This window comes from Pleurodeles waltl, chromosome 3_1 (genome assembly GCF_031143425.1).
Source record: "Pleurodeles waltl isolate 20211129_DDA chromosome 3_1, aPleWal1.hap1.20221129, whole genome shotgun sequence".
Lineage (NCBI taxonomy): Eukaryota > Metazoa > Chordata > Amphibia > Caudata > Salamandridae > Pleurodeles > Pleurodeles waltl.
Window position 1 is genome coordinate 1,293,028,633 of NC_090440.1, and position 23,064 is coordinate 1,293,051,696.

General features: G+C 45.7%; 1 protein-coding gene across 1 annotated transcript in view; it reads left to right on the forward strand.

Annotated features, from left to right (window-relative positions):
* Positions 1 to 734: 734 nt before the first annotated feature.
* The window catches only part of GLI2 (GLI family zinc finger 2), a 1,057,303-nt gene continuing 1,034,973 nt past the window's right edge, over positions 735 to 23,064 (forward strand). Inside the window, exon 1 of the mRNA XM_069224622.1 lies at positions 735 to 1,512. The gene's annotated coding sequence lies outside the window, so the exon portion shown is untranslated. The remainder of the gene's footprint in view (positions 1,513 to 23,064) is intronic.

Consider the following 23,064-nt stretch of genomic DNA (forward strand, 5'->3'; position numbering starts at 1 on the left):
GGAGGAGAATTTCAGCATCTTCCTGACTCCTTTCTCACACTACCGGGGGCAATGGTTTGGCCCATCTAGCAAGTTTTATTAGGGTTTGGGCCTGTCTGGTTGAGTTCTGACAGGTTGTCGTGGTAGAAAAGGTTGCAGGTGCAGAGGCTGTAGTTGAGGGGAGCAGAGTCCGATGAGGGGATATCCACCCCTCGGTGGGGGAGAGCACAGGCGAAGGACCACGGTGTGGGGGTGCCTGGGACAGGACAAGGAGGCTTCATTGGAGGACCCTTGGGTAAAAAAAAGTGTGAACGATTGGGAATGGAATGAGGTTGACAGAAAGGGGAAGGACAGAGTGAAGCAAGACGGTGTCCTTGGGTGAAAGGTTGGGGTGAAGCGAGAATGGTGTGGGGAATAAAACGATTACGTTTTAAAAAAATGTGATCTTATAAATGTTGATGTGTTTAAAACGTTTGCAATCCTGTCCTAATAAATAGCCTTTTACACATCATGGGTGCTGTGTTGATTGCCTCAGGAAGTGTACTGAAGGCTCATGGTCTGCCCTTATCTTTCTCCTTCACTCATCCCCCCTTCAGTTCCACAGTTTCCACAGTTCTCCGCCACTCTCCCGGGCTCCCGATTGGCTCTTGGGTCATATCTTTGTCCCAAGCTGAGGCCACACTCCCCCTAAGCGGGCAGCGCTCGGGCAGCCAAGGAGCCCTCCGCTCCGAGAGGTCTGGGCTGAGCGCGCAGCTCTGCTCCGCGGGCGAGCTGCGCCTCTGCCCCTCCTGCCTGAGAGGAAGACCGGCCCATCCAGAGGGCTGAATGGGACGAGCCTGCTGAGCTCACGAAGGAGCGTGGGGGGAGTAGCACAACACTCACCGGGATCTGAGAGCGTGAACCTCCGCTGCGCTTCAGGACAGGGCAGAGGAGAAAACTAAATACTCGCAGAACACAGCTGGGGAAAAGTTATCAATGCCCGTGACTGAGGTTTTCAGCGGTGCCTGGTGACCCGCGTGCGCTGCACCCGGTCTGCTGGAACCCCGGAGTGAGATACACACCCCCTCATCCGCTTGCGAAATGCACTGTAGCGGGTAAAAGCTGCGCAAAGGGGCCGCGGTTAAATGTCCTAGTTGTGCACGCAGATGCTAGTGCCAACTGCTGCGCAATGCTTCCACACCATTCCTGCCACACATTGCCTGGCGCTAAATATCGCTAGCTAAAAAAATACACACGAAAGTCGCTTAAAAGTTGGCAAACATCTGGATTCTGCAAGACCTGGAACATCAGCAGAACTCGGCAGGAAAATATCCGGAGCCCGGAGGACTTAAAGCCTCTCCCGAGTCACAAAGTAACTGCGACTTTCCTCAAACCCTATTGGAACCTCCAGCTTTTTCTAAGAACCCCGCAGGAACCTGCTACTTTTCCTCCCGGATTCCCTCAAGGTGTTCGTCGTTTTCGGGACCCGGCTTGCCAACCCGTGCCCTGCTTCTCCTGGACTGTGTGGAGCTAGAGCCGTGCTCCTTTCCCAAGGTAAGAGGCGCTCTCCTCCCCGCCATGCACCCGTCTCACGCTGCGCTCGGTGTCCTCGAGCTGCTTTACGTCTCTGTGAACATGCGATGACAGGCTCGCGTGCGCCTCATTCCTGAGGCAGGGCATGTTAGGATAACGCTGCTCCTGGCAGAGAAGCAGAGCGCGGGCCTCCCTCCCTCTCTTCAGTTCACATCTAGCACCTGACAGAGCTTAGCCGCGCTTCCGCAGTCCTCAGCTTTTACTGCCCGCTCCCTTCCAGAACCTGAAGGCCTCAGGTAGAGCTGAGAGCTAAAGAAGAACCATAATAAATTAAGAGAGTGGAAAATCCTTTATTGGCGGATTCTCCACCAGTGGATAATTGTCTGGTGGATTTTCCTACGACATGGGAACAAAATGCCAGTGGTCATCCACCGATAGGCAATTCCCAAGCATAGGGCTTTCCATTGTATCGATAAATCGGAGAATTCCTCTTTATCGGCTTGGGTGAGAGTACCTTGAAGCGCGGTGGCACTTGAAGGGAATGAGAGGTAGTGCAATACGAGCAAAAACATATTAAAACAAACACCTCAATTAATTTTACCATTTAAAAGACACTTCTTTCCCGATCTGTTGGCTAAAATCCCCTGGGGTTTGGAGATTTAAAGGCGGTGATGAAGGGGGTCTTCTGCAATATATATTTCTCTGTACAGCAAGCGACGAAACATGTAATCTCAGTTGTTTTAAATACCTAGTTTGGGATATAATTCCATTGGCGGTTCCTGGACTGTTGAGCATTACAAAATAATTTCTGTGCCACACATAAAATAACAGTAGATCTGCTGCAGTCAGATGTCAAGATGCTGCCATCTTATTTTAGATTGTGTTTACAATAGATACCCCTGTGTAACTAAAATAGTCCAAGTACTCATCATCATATCATAGTGCTGCTCGGTCTAGCAGGCACTGCCATTACTATCAAGGTGTTACTCAGCATGCCCTATGGTTGCTGCTCAGTATGCCAGGCTGATACCCAAAAGTCGAGGGCCTCCCATCCTATCTGGAAGTGATGCCTCTCGCTATGCGCTGCTCAGAGGGCGTGTTCTCTGAATATCAAAGACAGAATATTATGGTGTTAAAATATCGGGGACCAAATATCGAAACCGAAATGTAGAAAGGTAAGTATAGATTTTCTATACCTAACTCCACCTATATTTACCTTATCAGTTTGTATCTTCAAGGTACATAGATGTGGTGTTAAGAATGGTAAATCTATACTTCCTCTATATGCACTTACCTTTCAATATTTTGGGCATCAATAGCTTGTCCAAGATATTCTTATAAATCTATATTGCTATGTTCGATATTCAGTAGTGCAATAGCTTAGAGTGCTGCTGCTCAATGTGCTGCTCAACATGCTATTGCTCAGCAGTACATTGCTACTCAATGTGCTGCTACCCAGTATGTCATGAGTGCTGCTCAATAGCTTGTTGTTGCACCTCAAAATCCTGGTGGTGCTGCTCTGTATGCTGCTTTGCCCTCTCACCTTTCTTTTGCCCTTGTGACCTCATCCCGCATTGTGTTCCAAGGTTCCAAATAACAGTAGCAAGCTAGCACTTCTTTCCAGTACTGTGCAGATTTCTGGAGTGAACAGAGGAGAGATCATGCACACCACTCTGCACTTTGCTTCTCTATGGGGGAGTTGCCTACATGTTCAGGTGCTGCATGGCCAGAGGATGCAGACACAGTAGCCTGTTTCGGTGTAAAAGCGCTCCTTTTTAAGTTGAGCCTAGGCAGCGTGCATGCGCTTTTTCTCAACATGTAATCTACTTCTGTGGGCTTTCACCAGGCCTATCACATGCTCATCACTTTCACTCCTTCCTTGGCATGCCTTTCAAAACTCTTTAGCTAAATGCTTTAAGTTTGTCCCACCTTGAGGCTGTTTTGTTACCGCCTTGGAGACTGACCCTGTTACCATCGGCCATATACGTTAGTGGCGGCACACAACTTTTTTCTTTTGCCTCTCCACTTCGCTCTCTGTGATGGTATGTCTTTTCTTCCTCAGTGCTGCATTGTCTCTAATCAACGTTTGGGTATGTTTGTTTCTTTAATTTATTGGCTATTTTTCCATAGTTGTGTAAGTCCGGTGAAAGGGGTTGTAGCTGATTGCTTAAGGTTATCTTTGTTTTCAGACACCGGGCTGTTGCGGTGTCTGTGCCCAACAAAGGTTGCAAGGTGTAGGGGGGGGGGAGGGTGGCAAGGGGGTCTTTGTCTGGTGCATGTGCGTGCTGGGGGTGGGGGCAGTCTGAGAAGTGAGGATCGGCAGCTGGAAGACCTCTTACAGCTCTCACAACTAATACAATGTAACTCACACATGAAGAGATTTATGCTGCTACATATTGTAAAGGCTTTAGTAGAGAACAGTGATGTCCTTTTAATTATGATTTTTAGTGCAGTTAATGGACTGTTTAATGATGTGCTTCAGCTCCACCAAAGGGTGTGGTGAATCTGCCTGAGCTGCCAACTTTGGGGCTGGGGAAACAGGTTCAAGTTTTGGCGTCAGCTCAACATCCTGTGATTCTGGGCAAATCACTTAATCTCCCTGTGTCTCTTAAAAATGAGTGTGTGCTGGTGTAAAGGAACTGGTGCTCGGGTTGAGTTTGGTTTCTATAAACCCTCTAAATAAAATGTTATTAAAAAAGTGTGTGGTCTGGAGTCACGGAGGGTCTTAAGCCATTCTGTGTACTCCATACTTGTTCCAGTTGCACTCTGAAGGCATGGTTTTCAAACTTGTGCATCTTATGGACCCATCTTTTGTTGTTTGCACTCACTAAAATCAGTGGTCAGTGGGCAGCATAACGTTTTGTTTTCAGCACTACCGGTATGGAATGAAAAGTCTAAGTTTTGTGTTGTGCATACATTTACGGCTGGCCAAAGGTGTCGCACATAACCTAATGACCTTTTGCCAGCTGTGCACCAGCAACCAACCAGCATTTGGTCTGAAGCCATATCTGTGTCACCATTGCCCCTTCCTCACAGCAGGGACGCATTTTCCTATTAAACACTCAGCTCTTGGAAGAGGGAGGGTGGGGGTGGGAGGATGTCAGTAGGCCCGATCATGAGCCTTGATGATTTATTAAAACCTCATAACCGTTGTCTCAACAAGTCCTGTCTTATTGCCTCAGAAAGATGACAGCAAGATAAAAAGTTACATCATTGCACACAGAGCTCTGCAGCAGAGCCATGAACCAGCCAAGCCATCTAGTCAGCTGGAATAAGTAGGGAACTCTCCTCCCTCTTCTGTTGAATGGGGAAGGAGGAGCAGCAGGAGTAATGATGAGCAGAGGTGAGGTTGGGGCGAGGGGGTGACTGGCAGGACATATCACAAGCCTCCTCTTGACGTGCTGCTCAGGGGCTGACTCTCTCTCTTTCTACCTCCCACCTCTTCCGCAAACTGATCAGCATCAAAAGCTCCCCTGGGGCTGATCGTGTGATGTGAACACTCGGGAGCAAAAGCTAACTTGTGCCTTCCATCATAAGATCATGGATGTCTCAGACTAGCATAACATATGTAACAATCACCAAACTCAAGTGTACTAAGTTCATTGACCCCTGAAGGATGAAAGGCAGAGTCTGTTTTGCAACTTTCTGGTTACAAATAGCTATGGTGAATGCAGTACTCGAGCCATTATACGAATGTTTGGAGAATGAGGGATCAGGCATCTGGCCTTCGTGTGTGTCGTTTACTTGAGAGCCAGCTCTGCTGTTCATTGCCTTTGTCTTGACTACTTGTGACACTCCCTAAAGTGGGGCATGGAGGGTAAGCATGCCCCGTCGATATTTCTATCCCCCCAACCTTCGTCTCTGTTTCTTCTCCACACCTCCCAACCAACAGAAGGGGAAAAAAGATCTATGACGTGGCCCGTGCTGCCTGCTCCATACTTCTTTTTAATCTTCCTGTTCTCCATCCCTATCTGCCCTCCTGTTCACCACCTCCACCAACCCTCCTGTTTTCCACCCCACCCAGCTGCCAAAGCCAATAGCTCACCCATAGGCAAGACCGATTGGATTTGCCAGTTCTTGTTTTGTCCATACATTCAAAATGTAAGAATGGCTGATCAAATTGATTCAAGAGTGAACAGTATACTGGTTGTCCATCTTCTCTTTCAACAGACCTAAGTGAAATAAATGAAGGACAATGATCTGATTTAATGTATAGTCTTCTGGCATTCTGTTAATCCACTCTCAGAAGAAAAGACTGAGGAATCAATAGAGTTTCCAATTAAAGGCAAGCTGATGACATCACAATAATTTGAATGTGAAAGCGATGCACTGTTTACCCCTAGGCCTGACCAAGCATGTTTATTTATTTGTATTTAATTATTATTGTTATTATTGCTGTGTTACATGTCGTATACCAAGCCAGGTCGATGTTAGATCACTTTACTGGAAGAAAAACAAAAATGGAATATAAAAACATGGGCATTACAGATGCTGCATACTTACAGTGATGAGAAAGTATACACTTTAACAAACAGTTGAAGCAGCTACTCTGTTTCGTCAATTTAAATTATTTTGCTGTCATTTCATAGTTACAAAGATTCAGTCATTTGTTGTTTTGCTCTTGTTTTTGACTACTATCATGTAATATGTTATCAATGGCCTATATAAATTGAGATAGTGTCTGAAAAAATTGTTTAATCTCGTCTTAATGTTATCTACAACTGTTCAGGTTAGTGATGCAGAGTTGCATTTAGACAGTTCATATTGCCCCTTCATTAATCTTTCACCAGATAGTAAATAAATGTAGTCATAATGTTGCTTCAATAATAGTTCTTTCACCACCCACTCTTCTTTGGACAGGGTTCCAAATCCGGCTGATGTCGGCCCAGTCTCGGCCTCTCACTGGAGATACAGATACCTGGGAAGACAGATTAGTTGAAGAAGGTGCACGTAGAAGGAGAAGTAAATACTCTTCATCATGAAATTTTGGGGAATAAGAATTTCAACACAAACTGCGGAATGTATTCCCCTTGTATTTTACCAATATATTTCAAGTACTTTCATCAGCCAATGTGGTGGGGGAAAACATCGCATTTTGCCATCCCAGTGGGGCTTGCGAATTATGCTACCGAACACAGGCAGATGTTAGGAGGCCCATTACATAAAATGTGCGGTGGAGTACACCTACGTTTTGGAGAGATATTGTGACACGTTTTAGATGCTGCAACCGAGAAGGATTAGTGAGTGTTTATTTATTGTTAACTTTCATTGCCATTACTCATGCACGACCCAGGAGCTTATAAATACCCTAACACACGCAGAGACCCTAAATCATGAGACATGCTTACTTTTGCTGACTTCTGCAAATCTCACCTCAGACACTATAACTCTTGCAGCGGTCCAAGAACTTTGAAACATGCTCAGGTCTACAAACCCCAGAAGGTTAGAAACCCCATAACTCCTGCAGGTGCCAGAGGACAGTAAAAAATGCTAATATATGCAGAACCCAGCAGATTAGAGGTCCTGCAGGACACAAAGGACCATGACACATTCTCACTTCCGCAGATCCCAGGAGCTTAGAGACACCATCAGTGTTGCAGGGGTCCAGGGATCCTAAGACATGCTGGCAACTGTAGAGAGCAGAAACTTAAAGATACTAGCAGCCCTGCAGGAGCGATACGACCAAGAGACATGCTGACTTCCGCAAACACTAGGAACTTAAATACACCATCACTTCTGCAGAGACCCAAGGACCATGAGACATGATAACTCACCCAGACCCCAGGAGCTTAGAGACACCATCTGTCATGTGGGGGATCAATAACCTTGAGAATCAAAAAGATCGCAGGCTTCTGCAAATCTCACCTCAGACACTATAACTCTTGCAGCGGTCCAAGAACTTTGAAACATGCTCAGGTCTACAAACCCCAGAAGGTTAGAAACCCCATAACTCCTGCAGGTGCCAGAGGACAGTAAAAAATGCTAATATATGCAGAACCCAGCAGATTAGAGGTCCTGCAGGACACAAAGGACCATGACACATTCTCACTTCCGCAGATCCCAGGAGCTTAGAGACACCATCAGTGTTGCAGGGGTCCAGGGATCCTAAGACATGCTGGCAACTGTAGAGAGCAGAAACTTAAAGATACTAGCAGCCCTGCAGGAGCGATACGACCAAGAGACATGCTGACTTCCGCAAACACTAGGAACTTAAATACACCATCACTTCTGCAGAGACCCAAGGACCATGAGACATGATAACTCACCCAGACCCCAGGAGCTTAGAGACACCATCTGTCATGTGGGGGATCAATAACCTTGAGAATCAAAAAGATCGCAGGCTTTGCACCGCCAATTGGCCCTTGTAATTATCCTTCTAAAGGCAGATTGGCCTTCATAGAAATAGGCAGGCTGAGTCCTTTAAAAGGTTAAAAGAGCTGGGTTAGGACAAAAGACATGGCACTTTGTATTTTGTCTTAGGATTCCATTCAAAGGATCATGTTCAAGAGATATAACACTTTTAGAAGGAATGGACACATTTCACTTTGGGATTGCAACCTTATTGGTGCATCACACGGTGATACAGACTAATGACAATAAAAAAGAGGAGGTGAGACTTTTTTGAGCTGAAGGTAAAATAGAATTTAACATTGAGCGGCCATATTGCATATGGGACATCATCTCTTTTTTTGCCGCGGTGCACCTTTCAACAGGTACGCCAGGCAACAAAGGAAAGTGCATCCTATTATGTAGAATACACTGCCCCAGGGCACCTGTGAACCTTCGCTGAAATGAGGAGGGGCTTGTTCAAAGCTGCTCCGTGTTTGACAGTGCAGGTGGCATGCTGCCTGGACTTCAAGAGGGGGGAGAGATCCCTTTACAGTGAGTACTGCACCTACCTGCAGGGGAATGTCCTGGGGGGTCCCCCATGGACCCCCAAGAGGGCTGCTTTTAGGAGGTGCACTTTTGTGGCACACTTTCATTGCTTCTTCTAAAGGCATGTTTGCCTCTGTGCCCACGTCAGTGATACGTGGCGGGTGCAGAGGCAAAGTGCAGAGGCAAAGTGCTTCCCTCATTCGCATGGGGTTGAGGGAACACAGTCTCACGATATCGCTAGCACTACATGTGTGCCAGCACTACCAGTATCACAGAAGGGGACACACAAGTGTCTACGGCCCCTTCTGTATTACTTTTGTCTGTCAGGACTAAAGTAATACAGAATTTAATTTCCTGGTGTCTGCAGAAGTCAGCATGTCTCTTGGTCCTATGACCCCGGTAGGGCTGCTAGTATAATTAAGTTCCTGTTCTCTACAGATGCCAGCATGTCTTATGATCCCTGGACCCCTGCGATACTGATGGTGTCTCTAAGCTCCTGGGCTCTGCGGAAGTGAGAATGTGTCATGGACAGGGCACCCAAAGCAGGCACACATGCTCTTTGCGTCACCCAGGCCACAATATATAATACGGCTCCAGGAACTCCCCGAAAAAGCAAACTGGGAAAGTGCGCCCTATTATGCAGAATGCGCTACTCCCAAAACAACCGCAAACTCGCACTTTTGAAAGATGCACCGTGGTGCAATTAGGGAACGTGCACATGTATAAAAGACAGCCGCAGGTCTGACATCAGCCTCATACACTGTAGAGTGTACCAGGTTTCAAATCCTGCGCCTATTCTTTTTAGAGTGAAAAACATGCAACCTAAGTCACAAGTATTCTGATGACAAGCAGCTCTTTCACAACCATCTGAGTGGTTGTCTCTTTGTTACCAAGGACTGGAAGACTTCTAGTTTTGTTTTAACTGATAATCTTTTCCAAATATAATCTCACATCCCACCCTCCCCTTTCTACTAGTTTGTCACTCGTCCTCCCTTGATTATCATTTCATTCACTCTTGGGTATTTCTTCTATTGTTTTTTCTACTGTGAATTTTCTGTGTTTTATCTTACACTCCCCACTTAAGTTCCATCCCTTTTGATTTACACCTCTTACCTTTGTACTGCATTCTTTTCAAGGTACGTGTGGTCAACCCTGGTGTCTGGTAGATAAACAGAAAACTTCTGATTGGGCTAGCAGCTCTGTGGCCCTATGATTAGCTAGGAATAAGGTGTGGTGTTTAGTGCTCTTCGTAAATTACTCTGGGATGAGGATTTTAACAGGTCAGGTAAATATCTCCTATGACGAGTTTTCTAGGCATGGATGAAGCAGAAGATTCACAATCAGTATTCACCACATTGAATTGTGCATGTTTTGCATTTTTTTCAGCTGGTTTCTCCTGCTATGTTTTACCAGAATCTTCTGATGAAATCTATCAGGAGCAAAAGACTGTGGTAATTAATGCAGAAAGTAACCCACGCTGGGGTTAATCCCCCGGGTGATAATTGACACATTCCTGAACAAACTCCTTTTTAAGGTCGAGCACACAAGCACTTTGGCTGTTGTAATCTCTCTGTGGGCTTTTAACCACGCCCACTGTTCATTCTTTGTTGTGCTTGTCTTAAATGCTTCATTTTTATTGGTGCATTTTGTGAAATGTCCCTCTTTTGTGTCCTGAGTTCCCTCCCAGGCAATTTAACTAAGTGAACATTTGTGTTGCCCATCACACTATGTCACGCTTACTCCTGTTACAGCGAGTGATGGCTTCTCTTCCGGTTTCAGTTTGCCTTTCATTGCAACCGCGATCCTTTCTAGACATTTTCGCAGGAAGCCAATAACTCTCGCACTCAGGTTCATGGCGGCTGTGGCGCTTTGAATTGACTTGCTTCTGTCATCTGTTTTACTTTTCATTTTCAGTAAATGTGGCAAGAAAAGTCCAGGTAGGAATTTACAACGCTAATAGTTCTAACTTGAGCAAAAGCAAAACCCACTGCATTGCATTACAAATGCTTGTTTGGACAGTGATTAGAACTTCCTCCACTACTCATTATCAGTCGAAAAGACTTTTCCTCGAAATACCTAAATTTTGCCAAACCATTTCTTTGCTTAAACTTTTTCCACAGGAACTCTAGTTTTGCTATTAATTATTTCATGAAACTCGTCCATCCCCTTTCATTGTTGTATTCTCCAATCCTGTTCTAGAGGATCATTTTCCAAGTTAGCATTCCTTGTTTCTCAGTAACGCTGTTTGGTCCTTATGTCTGTACAATGCATTCGGTAATAATGGTCACAATTTGCGCACCAACTTTTACCAAATGCATTGTGTTTTTTGCGAACCGACATGTGCAATCATGTTGTTTTGCAATATTCTGATTCCTAGGAGGTTAAAGATATACCTGGCTGATGAGCCCTAACTATGGCAAAACCGGTCCTGACTTGCTTCTACTCCTTTTCAGGTAGGGCCTGGCAGTTAGTACTGGGCTGTTCCCATTGAAGGGTCAAGACTTGTTTGCATATGGCTCTATCCAAACTGAGGTGGCATGGTAAGCAAAATAATGATGGACTGGAATGCGGCCCAAGTAATTATCAATGGCAGAGATCAATTCAAACATCCCATCCTTGACTTTTGTGTATACTTTAGTGTGTCGCACTACGTGGGACGGGTATGCCCAGACATGGTCTCCATGCACACTGTGTCACTGGGATCAAGCTGTATCTGACTGATGAGCCCTAACTAGGAAGAAACTAATCCTGGTTTGCTTGTGTTCTGGTTAGGGGAGAACCTGGGCTGGCAGTTCAGGCTGGACTGTTGGGATTGGGGCAGGGTCAAGACTGATTTGCTTATGGTTGGATCCAAACTGAGGTGGCATAGTGTGCAAAATGACAATGGATTGGGATGCCGCCCCAAGTAATTATCAGTAATTAAGATAAATTCAAACGCTCCGTTCATCACTTTTCTGTATTTTTTTGTGATTCAATTGAATTAAGCATCTAATCGAGGAAATTGTTTTTGACCTAATGGTCACAGGTTAGAATCCCTATGATAAAATGGTACAATTGAGTTGGTAGACTATAAACATATGTTATTAAGTCCCAGAAGGTGAAATGCATAATTTACATATTTTATGTATGTTCTACGTTTCTTAAAATGAAGGCTGAGCAATGCATAATTTTTGTATGCCGACTACTATATCTTATACATTAAGCAAGTATGCAGACTTGTGGTGGAAAAGGGCAGGTGAAAGTCAGTGCCAGGACTCCCTCACCCCACCAGTAAGGTTGGAGTGGGTGTGTAGGGCCAGCGTGGGTTTCAGATCGGAAGAGGTGCACTTTGATAGTGGTACTGAACCAACGGAGGGAGGTGGCAGTTCTGAGATAAAGTTGGAATGAGGTCCCGTAGGCTGAGTTGGTTGAATGACAGGATTCTGGACATGGAACTTGGCGGCTTAGGGCTGGCCAAGTGTTAACAGCATGCACCCACTTACGGTTTCCTGATACTTACATGAAAGAAGTGTGTACGGGCAGACATGCAGGCGGAACACCGCCTTGTTTTTGGAAGTGTTCGTCTTACTTAGTGACCATAGTTTCAAGTTGGTATTTGCCTGGTGACTTAAAGAGGGTTCAAGGAACAAAGTGTTTGGCACGGAAAAGAAGCTCAGTGGTATGTATACCTGGAGTTTGTTACAATAGTCAGTTTGCTCAGGCTTGGAGACAGCCTTATATTGTCCAAAACACTCACTGTAACAAGCATTGCATCCAAAGGTCTGTTCATGGTAGGCTTACAGTTATTACAATTCTTTTGTATTTACTTTGCAATAGGCATCACAAATTCAATAATACAATAAAATAAATGAACATCGTAAAAGAAAAAATGTATATTTTTAAAAGAGCACATTGGTCTAGCATTGCCTATGAATGGGACTACTTTTATGGAGAATATGCACAATGTGCACAGGCAGAATGTCAATTAAGCCAGTGGCTGAAGTGAACCATGCTGGATTCTATCATACTTTGAAGCAAAGAGTGAATGACAATCGAATACACTTCATATCTGAAGAGAGATAATCACATGCCCACACATGCACACATGCACCTCTCCTCATCCTTTGGTAGGTTTAAGTGTCAAACACATTTAATTCCTGCCCACCATAATGTACAAAATGGAGCAATGGATCAGCCCACTTCCACTGCTGGCTCTCTTAACTTAGACTGCACATCCTCCTAGAAAATAGTGCCCTTCAGTGTCAGTGCTCGTAGACCGATCTCTGTTTCTGTTTCTGGTTTCACATCATAAATATTTTTTTAATTTAGTTTTGAACGTAATCATTTTGTACTTTTTTTTTGCAAACATATGCACACCACGAGTAGACCATTTTTGGGAGGGTTTATTACTTTACACGTATAATGATTGCTGCATATGTTCTAAAAAATAAATGTAAAGGTGTTAGCCCTCTTTGCTTGTGGATATTGTAGTACCTAAACCCTGAAGGCAGTTCCTGTGGAGATCATGAGCTCTGAGATTTATTTGAATGGATGTGTTGAGTCAAGGTGTTGTGTGGAGTCAGGTTAGGTTAGGGAGAGAGTTTGCTGCAGAGGAAATAGAGAGTAGATGGTTTTAGGTTTAGAAGAGTTCAGCATGAGAAATCAGAGAGCCATCCAATGATGGATGATTGTAAAACAGTTAGGATTGTAATGGCTGTTTTTAGGGTCGAACCTGTGTGATCATGGGCAAGCACATGCACTCTCACTTGCGAGAAACTATTGTTTGCAAAAAGGACATGGAGCCTTCCATTGCTTACCATTTGCTGGCTTCAGTGTCACTTGTCTTTGCTGCCTCCTTAATTGGCCAGGGCAGGCCAAACATCATTTCTGTGGAGCACTGACCAAGCACAGATTGAGTCAACTTAATCAGTGCCCACCCGCTACTCCTGATGTGATTGAGGTAATAATTCTACCACACTCATCCTGTCTGCTGCTCCCTTCATGGTGCTGTTTTTTCTTGCTTCTCTTTCCCCTGTCATCGGTTAGTTCTCCTTGTTGCTAGTTTCTTCTTGTTTCCCCTTTGTCACTTCCTCCTTGTCCTTGCTTGAACATGCCCATCTCCTGTCATTGGAGGGTGACCACCCATCTGTAAATTTCACAGACCGTCTGTTATTTGGATCTCATGCCCATTGTCCGTGATTATCTCTTTTATGGAATCCTCTTGTCTGTAATTTTTTGGACTGCAGTGAGCTGCACTGCTCTCCTGATAGAAGCCTCAGAGTTCTGTGAAAATCCATTTGGGGGCTGGCTCGCACTCCTCCTCTAAGCACAAGAGCAGCCCCACCCCGGCCTCACACAGACTGCGATCGGCCCATTGTCATACTGCATGTGGACTGATTGTCATATGCAGAATGACAATGGTCCAGTTCTTGGTGCTTACAGCATATTTTGGGTCTCTTCCTGCCTTGAATGAGGCATTCTGCTTTTGTCCAGGATCTTGTTCCACCACACCAGGGGCACATTGTGGGGGTAGGAGGGGACCTTTTACATTTTGAAATAGCTTACATAGACTTCATAGTTAAAACACAAGATGTAACATGGAGATCAACCAATTTGTAGCTCAGTGGGCTACTGGTCTTGACACAGAGTTCCTTTTGTTACTTGCTGTATTTTTCCCCAATCTTTCACCATTCTAAGATTGCTAAACAGTGTTATTTTTGATAATTAATGAATACTCATTAGTAAAAACAACCCTAACCATTGTGTTATGTTTTGAATACTGAGTTTCTATATTTCTCCAGGCTGGACACTCTTACCTTATAATACCTACCAGTATGGATGGTATCTGACTCCTACACCTTGTAGCCCTCATTGTCTTAAGTAACATTTCCTATGTATTGATTTACTTACTTATTAGTCATTGTCTCTGTATAATATGTGTGTGTGATCTAATGAACTCCTACACACTGCCCTGCATACTTGGGATGAGTAGCACTATAAAAGAAATGAAATACTCATGAGAGCAGGTCTATGTGAAGATCAAGGGCACTACTGGAGAATGGTAGTAAGGGAATTATTGGAGAAGTTGGTCTTTTGGGTTGCACTGTCACGCCAACTGCCACCAGCTATAAAGCTGGGCCTGTCAGAGGCATAGCTAGAGGTGGATGAGCTGATGAAAGCTGGAGCCTAAGTCCTGGCGCAGCTTGAGGTCTTATTGGTACTTCAAGCCATGCCGAGCTTTCTATTGCTTCTGCCCATCACCCTCGTTCTAACTTCATGCACAAAGAGGTAAAAAAAAAAGCATTAACATCTGAGGTAAAAAGGAGAGACAAACGGATACCTATTAAGTGGCTGATTCATAAAGAGTGAAGCAGCAGTACCTGGATTAATCACGACTTCCCCCTAAGCCAAATGTGTGATGTTAGGCATATATTTTTTACTGATCCTCCTTTTTTTCACTTTCACATATGAAGACACCTTCAAATATGTGAGTTCAGAGTACCAGCTGTACAAAAACCTATTATGTTTGGGTTAATATACTATAATTTCACTCCTTTAAGAAGCTGGGCCAAATACAGGGTTCACATGAAAGCTGTCTTTTCTCTCAGTTCACTAATGGCACTGTTGGCAGGAATGGTTCGAAGTCAAGAGCTACTTTTGCTTAATGAAAATCATCCCGAGCTACTAATAGTATTTGTTTAGTGGCCGCATCAGACAAGATTACAATTAGCGGCCATCCCATACAACATTACCAGTAGTAATCACCTCAGTGAGCCAGGCAGGGTTGCCAATTTAATGTCAATAACTCTATCAATGTGGGATGCCTCTACCTTGATAATACATAATGGCCACAGCTGCAACACCTCTGGCGGCCACAAAGGCCTCACAATGCCACAAAATTCATCACGCAAATGATTTCAACATATTTTGGAAATGCAACCACATTTTAATTCAACCAAGCAAAAACGTTTAATTTAGCAGAGTGGGGTGCACACAGGAGCGCTACTTGCAGGTAGCTGGAGAGCTTCTAGTACCTCATGAGCTACCTGTTGAACAAGACTGCTCTAAGTTCGTGTTTAAAAACTTTCATTTCTAATAAGTACGTGTCATACAGTGCTGTAGTGTGACATATTAATGTCAAAGATTCTGCATGTTAAATAAGTACACATTTTTGAATTATGAAGATACTTTATCATGTTTTACATGATGTTTTTGTATCTGTTTATATGGCAAACATTTTCAAGGATCAGATCTTTCTGTATCTGTTTTTCACTCCTTTCTCTGCTCATCTTTCTCTGTGATCCTCTTTCTCTCTCAGCTGGCAGATCCCTGCTTGCTTTCCTCTCCTCTAACTGTTCACTCTCATTGTTCCAACCTTCTCTCTCTCTCTCTCTCTCTCTCTATATATATATATATATATATATATATATATATGTATATATATATATATATATATATATATCTTTTCTCACCATCATTTCTCTCTTTGTTTCACACTCTCTAGTAGTGCTACTCCATGTGAACTCAAAGTCTACATTCAGCAACACAGCACTGCTCCTAGCACAATCATTCATGGCACTAGCGAAGGATTTCAAAAACTGCACTGAAAGTCAAATTCTGCTCGGAGTGTGTATCTTCGCTATTTTTTTGATCTTTAAATACATCAAGCTATGTGTGAATGTTTGCTCAATACCCCAATGTATGATATAAATTAAAGAACATAAACCTACTTTAGCTTGTACTAGTGCCTGATGTCTATTTTGCAATCATGCAATGTCCTCAAATTTGTCCTTGTACCTTTTGAGCTGCATTTTTGTCCTGAATTTTAATCCTTTTTCCTGAAATTTTACTGCCACTGTCTGGAATTTGCCTTCTTACCAGGTGGTCACCCTACGTCCACCCTCCTTGTTAGAGCTTCTTGAGTGGATACTCTTGCCCAGTGACATAACTCTGCCCCCTCCCTCTGTTGTTTCTTGACTCTTCTCTCCCTGAAAAAAGCGATATGATTCAACCAGCGCTGGCTGTCCTAGTGTTCTTTTTAAATTTATTTTGCTTGCCCCGTCATTTATTGTTTACAGGTTTAGGCCCATATTTATACTTTTTGACGCACAACTGCGCCAACGCAGTTGTGCGTCAAAAATTTCACCGCCGGCTAACGCCATTCCAAAGCACCATGCAGGCGTCTTATTTATTGAATGACGTTAGCCGGGGCTGCGGACTGGTGTGCGTAAAAAAAAATGACTCACACCAGGCAGCGCCGGCGTAGGGGAAAATGGAGGTTGGGCGTCAAAAAATGGGGCAAGTCAGGTCTGAGGCAAAATTCAGGCCTAAACCCGATTTGCGCCATTTTTTTTTACGCCCAACCTCCATTGACTTGACTCCTGTCTTAGCAAAGACAGGAGTCATGCCCCCTTGCCCAATGGCCATGCCCAGGGGACTTATGTCCCCTGGGCATGGTCATTGGGCATAGTGGCATGTAGGGGGCCCCAAATCAGGCCCCCCTATGCCACAAAAAAAACCCGAAAAAAATACTTACCCGAACTTACCTCTACTTCCCTGGGATGGCTCCGTCCATCCTTGGGTGTCCTCCTGGGGTGGGCAAGGGTGGCAGGGGGTGTCCCTGGGGGCATGGGAAGGCACCTCTGGGCTCCTTCTGAGCCCACAGGTCCCTTAACGCCTGCCCTGACCCAGGCGTTAAAAAACGGCGCCCATCAGGCTGGGCGCCGTTTTTTAAGGCCTGCCCCCTCCTGTGCGTCAAAATGACGTCACAGTATAAATATAGGGCACAGGCCTTAAAGTCATTTTTTGGAAGGGAACGCCTACCTTGCATATAATTAACGCAAGGCTGGTTCCCCCTTCCAAAAAATTACGCACATGGTGGAACTTTGACGCCCGCGGGGTCGGACGTCAAAGTATAAATATGGGGCAGGGTTTGCGCCGATTGTGCGTCAAACATTTTGACGCACATTCGGCGCAAACAGAGTATAAATATGCCCCTTAGTCTTTCTAATTGGCTTGGGCTGTCCGGCAAGCAAGGCTTATACAAAAGAAAGCATTGTGTCACTTAGCAAAGAAAAAGAGTGTGCAGCACTTATCACTTTTACAGCGTTACCATCAATTGCATTACAAAATTCCAAAAACTCATTTTAAAATAAGTGTGTTGGGGGGGGCCTGGCTTAGAGCGTCAGGACGGCAATCACACTCTGAGAGTGATCTAAACCCCCTCCATCATCTGCTCCCATCCTGCAACTCTAGGACATCTTGGTCGCCTCCTCACAGTGCCGTGGGGGGGTTTTGTGATCCCCCACAGGGCAGATGTCCAACCATCTGATGCAAGAATGTCTGTCCTGCACCGATTAGAAGCAGCAGCCTGATGATATAGCACCTGCCATATACTGTTCAGCAGCCTGAGGCCCCATGGCAACCTGAGAATATCGCCGCCACTCCAGTCCCCCAAAGAAGAATCGGGGTACTGCCTCTGATGAGGGTGTGCAGGCAGCAGTGAAGCTTGGCCCCACCTGGTACAGAAGATGGTGACCTGACTGTGTGGCAAGGGAGACAACCTAGCTCTGTCTCGGCATGCTGTGTGGCACTGTGGCACTCCAGGAAGCTTGACCCCTTTTGCCCGTGAGCCTGCCGCCGGGCTGGAGCTGAATGGATGACCACTCAGGCTGTTGGTGAGCTGCTGCTGCTTGTGCTGAGAGCAGAGTAGGGCCCAGGACTGAACCATCCCCACTTTGGGACCTGGTGGCCGTATCAGTGGTGGGCAGCGGGCTGACTTGGGGACTCTGGCGGACCCAATGACAGTGGAGGAGGCCGCAGTAACCTGGACCTCACATTATAGCGTAGCAGCCTTGGGCTCCGCTACTAGTGCTGAGTGAATATTGTGGCAGCCCCTTGCACTGCATGGAGGGGCCTGGGATCTTTTGTGCCGACAGGCCCATCTTCCACCCAGTGGCTCTTCCTACCTGTCTTCGCCCCATTATATGCACCCTACCATCAGCATAAAAGGGGAGACCCCGAATCCAGGCAGCACAGAAGTTTGCCTCCAGGCCCTAAAGGGGCACATTGGCTGGAGCCTCCAATAATCCTGGGACCAAGGGTGGGCCTGTGACATAACCCGGTTGATGTCCCACCCACCTTCACCGCGCTCATGCGCCCTGACCTCAGCTGAGGGCCTGAGGCTGGGACACCGTACACCATTCACCGATAGCAGCCCAGGGCACCTTGATTTCAATTATATGCGGGAGCCCGGCCCTTGGGACATATGTCTGGCCCCGTCCTACTACCACCTCACGGCCACTACTCAGATTGAATACTTTCTGGTCTCCTACTGTATAGCAACATATGCCAAATCCTCCTGCCAACCATCTACAGTGGCACATCTCGCAGATTTGACCCATTTGGGGACAATGAGACTACTGCTTGCATGTTGCGGTCTGGTGCGGGTGCCTCCTTCCAACTGACCTGATCATCCAGAATCTGTGGGGAGAGCTGGCTGTCTCACCGGCTGCTGGGCACCATCGGAGGAGCTGTCCATGCTTAGGGCCTGCTGCTTGAGCTGCTGTGCACTCGCGGAAAGTGGGCCAGGGCCCCTCCTTATCAGCTACAAGCATTGGGTCGCTTCATCCCAGTTATGGATAAAGACAAGATGGCCCATCCATCATCCTCACAAACCCTAAGGACAAATATACTATGACCCAGAGACAGTCTAGAGGTGCCGCTTGTGACAAATCTGCATTGCCTGAAGGCAACTTTGCCATGGTCCTTCAGGCAATTCACACCTCCCAGACTTCTGTGGAAACGAAGACTGGTGAAGTACGGTTGGACATGGCCCTCATACGTAAAGACCTCCTACAACCAGAATCGCTGAAACCGAGGCACACATGTCCACAGTGGAGGATGTCATTTCAACTCTGAAGCAGCAGCTCGCCTGCCTTCTCTTGCACACAGTTGAACTTCATTGTTGTGCTGAAGATGTGGAAAACCACTCTTGATCAAACAACTTGTGACTTGTGTGGATCCCTGAAGGCACGCAGCCGCTCCAGCTCATGTTCCTGGAAACACTGTTCCTGGAAACTTGGATTAAGTCCTGGATGCCTACAGATCAAGTCTCAAAGTGGTTTGCAATCTAGTGGGCCCACAGGGCATTGACGCCCAAGCTGTCCCCGGGGCCTCGCATCACCCGATGATAGCAAACATCCTCAGTTTTAAGACAGAGATGCCATCTCACAGACGGCCCGATCTCATCCTGAATTGTGATGCAGTGATGCCAAAGTGCTTATCTTCCCGACTACACCAAAGAAATATAGCAGCAGTGCTGCTCATATACAGTGGTCAGACAGGAACTCTGGGCACTCCCCCTTCCTTATCTGCTGCTATTTCCTGCTCGCCTGTGGGTGGTCTTTGCCAACAAAACGTACTTTTTGACAATCTAGAAGCAGTCTGGACGCGGCTCACTGAGGAGTGACCCCTTCAACGAAAGACCACCTCCCTGGCCCTGGACTGCCCCCCCCAGGGACGACAAGAACTGAGCTGGCTCCTAAGCCAAAACAGTATCACACACGCTACTGTTGGAGGTGTGAGGTGAGGAAAGCGAACTTATTGTCACCAGCTCCGCTACTTCATGATCTGATGCCCCTGGATCACCCCGCCGTCTTGCTCTCCACTGCGGCAGACTCCCCACTGGCTTCCGGAGCCCTTCCTCCTCCTCCGAAGGCACCAGTGGATGAAACCGACTTGTCGCAGAGCCCAATAATTTGATCTGACAGGGGGGTTAACCCTCGGTGGTGCTACTTGTTCACTGCAACTGTCAGAATGACGTTTTACTTCAGTCCTAGAGTTGCTCCTGATCCTACAGAACAGAGGAGTCCACAACCCCAGATAACAATACAAGTTGTGTTCAGTTTTAGTTTTTAGTTTTAGACCGACAAATGCTTCTGGGGTAGAAGTATGGGGGGTGTGGTGGGGGTTGAGGGGCAGGAAGAGAATACTGTTATGCTGCTTTTTAGTTTATGCTTTTTCCATTGGTAATTTTTGCTTTGCACCATACCTAACATTCCACTCAAAGTGTATCTTTTCCACCATTGAATGGGTATGCACTCATGGTCCTTGGCTACCGAGTGGCCCTCCAGGAGGGCTGTCTGCTCGATACCAACCACCCCGTGCCATTAGCCAGCATGTCCTTCATGTCTCCTAATTTAGGACCTTTGCAGGTCCTCTCCTGGAATGTCAGTGGTCTACTGAATCAGGTAAAACATACAGCAGCTCAGAAATATGCGTACTGGTTTCTCCCCACCATTCCCTTTCTCCAGGAAATTCACTTACTAGGAAATACACTGTCAATTTTTGCCATGCCATGGCTATGACTGCTTCTACTACTCGGGTTATACCTGTGGCTCCCTGGAGGTTGTGATTTTGCTGCACTGTTCCTTTCTTCTGGTGGTTATTAAAGAGGAGAGGGACCCTCAAGGCTGCGTTCTTGCCCTTACTGGGAGAAGGAGTGGACGCACGCTCAATCTCCTGTGCATCTACGTGACCCAGAAAGCCAGAGGCGCACTCCTTGCCGAGTTTTCCAGGATATTGTTGGCCCTTCCAGAGGGCCTGATGGTGGTCAGAGGGTGCCCCCTCTGCCTCCCGTCGGTCTATTTCTTGGCGTCTCTCAGATTGGGCCGCCAACCATGGTCTCTGCGACGTGTGGCGGATAAGTGACAGTAGACATACATTTGCTAAACACCACACTCAATGCTGTGTAGACTTCGGGGGAGACTGGAAAGTACCGTAAAAGTACCGCAAAGCAGCAGGAAGCACTGATTTGCGTTACTTAGCGCCTTACATGAGTGGTACATGGGCGTTCCCATGCAACCACCCATGCGTCTTGATGCAAAATCGACTCTGCAAATAATAGTAGACAGGGTTTTGCACCAAAAGTTAACGCCATTTGAAAGCAGGCGTTTAGAGAAGAAATGTTTTCACTTTTACTTTCCTTTCCGACTTTGTATGTGTGCTGCACTGTGCAGCACTCATACAAAGTAGGAAAAGTTTTACAGTGTGTCTAAGTATAGTATTTTGTACTGGAAGGGTCCTCTTCCAGTATGAAGCCTATGCTAGACTCACGTACACACCCTTGCACTATGGCACAAAGGTGTGCATGTGGCACATGGCAGCTGAAACCAGCTTCAGCGCTATGGAGAGGAGAGGAGAGTGCCATGTGTTTGTAGAAATGGCATTTTCCTGCTACCTCCCTGTCACGCAGCGCAGCATTTTTCATTGCTGCGCTGGGTGGCAGTTCTGTAAATCTGCCCCTTCGTCTTTATGCCTGCCCCCGATTATCGGGACAGGTCCTAAATCCAGTTTCTTGGCAACATTTCTGACCATGCTGTGCTCTTCCTCCAAATGGGCTACTCAATGGGAGACAAAGCTTAAGTATGAGCCCTATTTGATGGACTGGGTTTGAGGCTGTTGTCTGGTACGCGTTAGAATACTTACATTTAATATAACCAGGGCGGATTCATGGATTCCATCTTTCTCATAACGTTTTTTTTTAAATGTTACCATTAAAAACAAATAATGTTCAGATAGGGGTCATCTCAAATGTACAGTTGTTTTGCACACTCAGCCTTTGGAAGAATCGCAAATATTTTTTTCTATGTTTATGGTTCTATGTTTAGAGTCTAAAACTACTGACTAGCGAGACACAGGTACAATACTTCCGAAATATATTATACTGTTACACAAAGCTCTTTTTTATAGAAATATCTATCACTTAGTTGCCACGTGAGTCAGTCAGCAGTGGAGCATAATTTGGCCATTTAGGACCACATAAATATAGTTACCCTGTGTAAATGTGAGAAATCTCAGCAATGAATCCATAACAGTGACAGCCGTCACTGTGCAATCATCAGATTTAGCACGTTTAGCACATTTACATCCTAATAATTGTGAGATGCAACTATTTACTTGCTTTGAAATAATTTGTTGCCATCCCGCTTCCGCCAACCTAAGAAAGTGGCTGAGTGTTCAGCTCTGCTTTAAGTGTTCTACTTCCCCGTACGTTCCCAAGGAGGTGCAGTAGAGAGATGACTTTGTAACATGCAGCTCACCCATTAGATTTTGTCCACAATAAGTTTTAACCAATTTCTTAATGTTTCTACAAACAATAAGTTAATTTGCCTCTTCCTGTAGCATTTACAGATCTTGGGGAAAACAATAATTAAGTAGGGACAACCAGTGATCCACAAACCTGGTGCTGCACCATAAAGGTGTGCGTTCACATAGGGTATAGCTGCACGCCTGTTTTGAGGTCGAGCATGTACTGTCTGTTGTGAGACATATTGTGGTTTACCAAGAACATAGGGAGGTGTGGAGCCTACCCATTGCTTACCACGGATTGGCTTTCCTTATCAATATAATTTGTCTACTTTTTATTCATGTCACAGCTCGTCAATTTTTTTTTGTCTCTCCTATGTAGCAGTGCCTCTTTACACTCTCTTTGATTGGCTTCCACCTTTGCTTCCACTGCTTGCCCTTCAAACTTTACTTTCTAGGTCGAAGACTACCAGACAGCACCAGACAGAAAGCTTACAGAAGAATACATTCCTCCCTTTGCTTACCATTCGTTTTGTAGCTTGCAACACAAATTTGCTTGCTTTCTATTTGCTGGCAGTATTTGTTTTAGGCTGTCTAGCATGTCTTTGTCCTTCCTGTGGAGCATAGCCT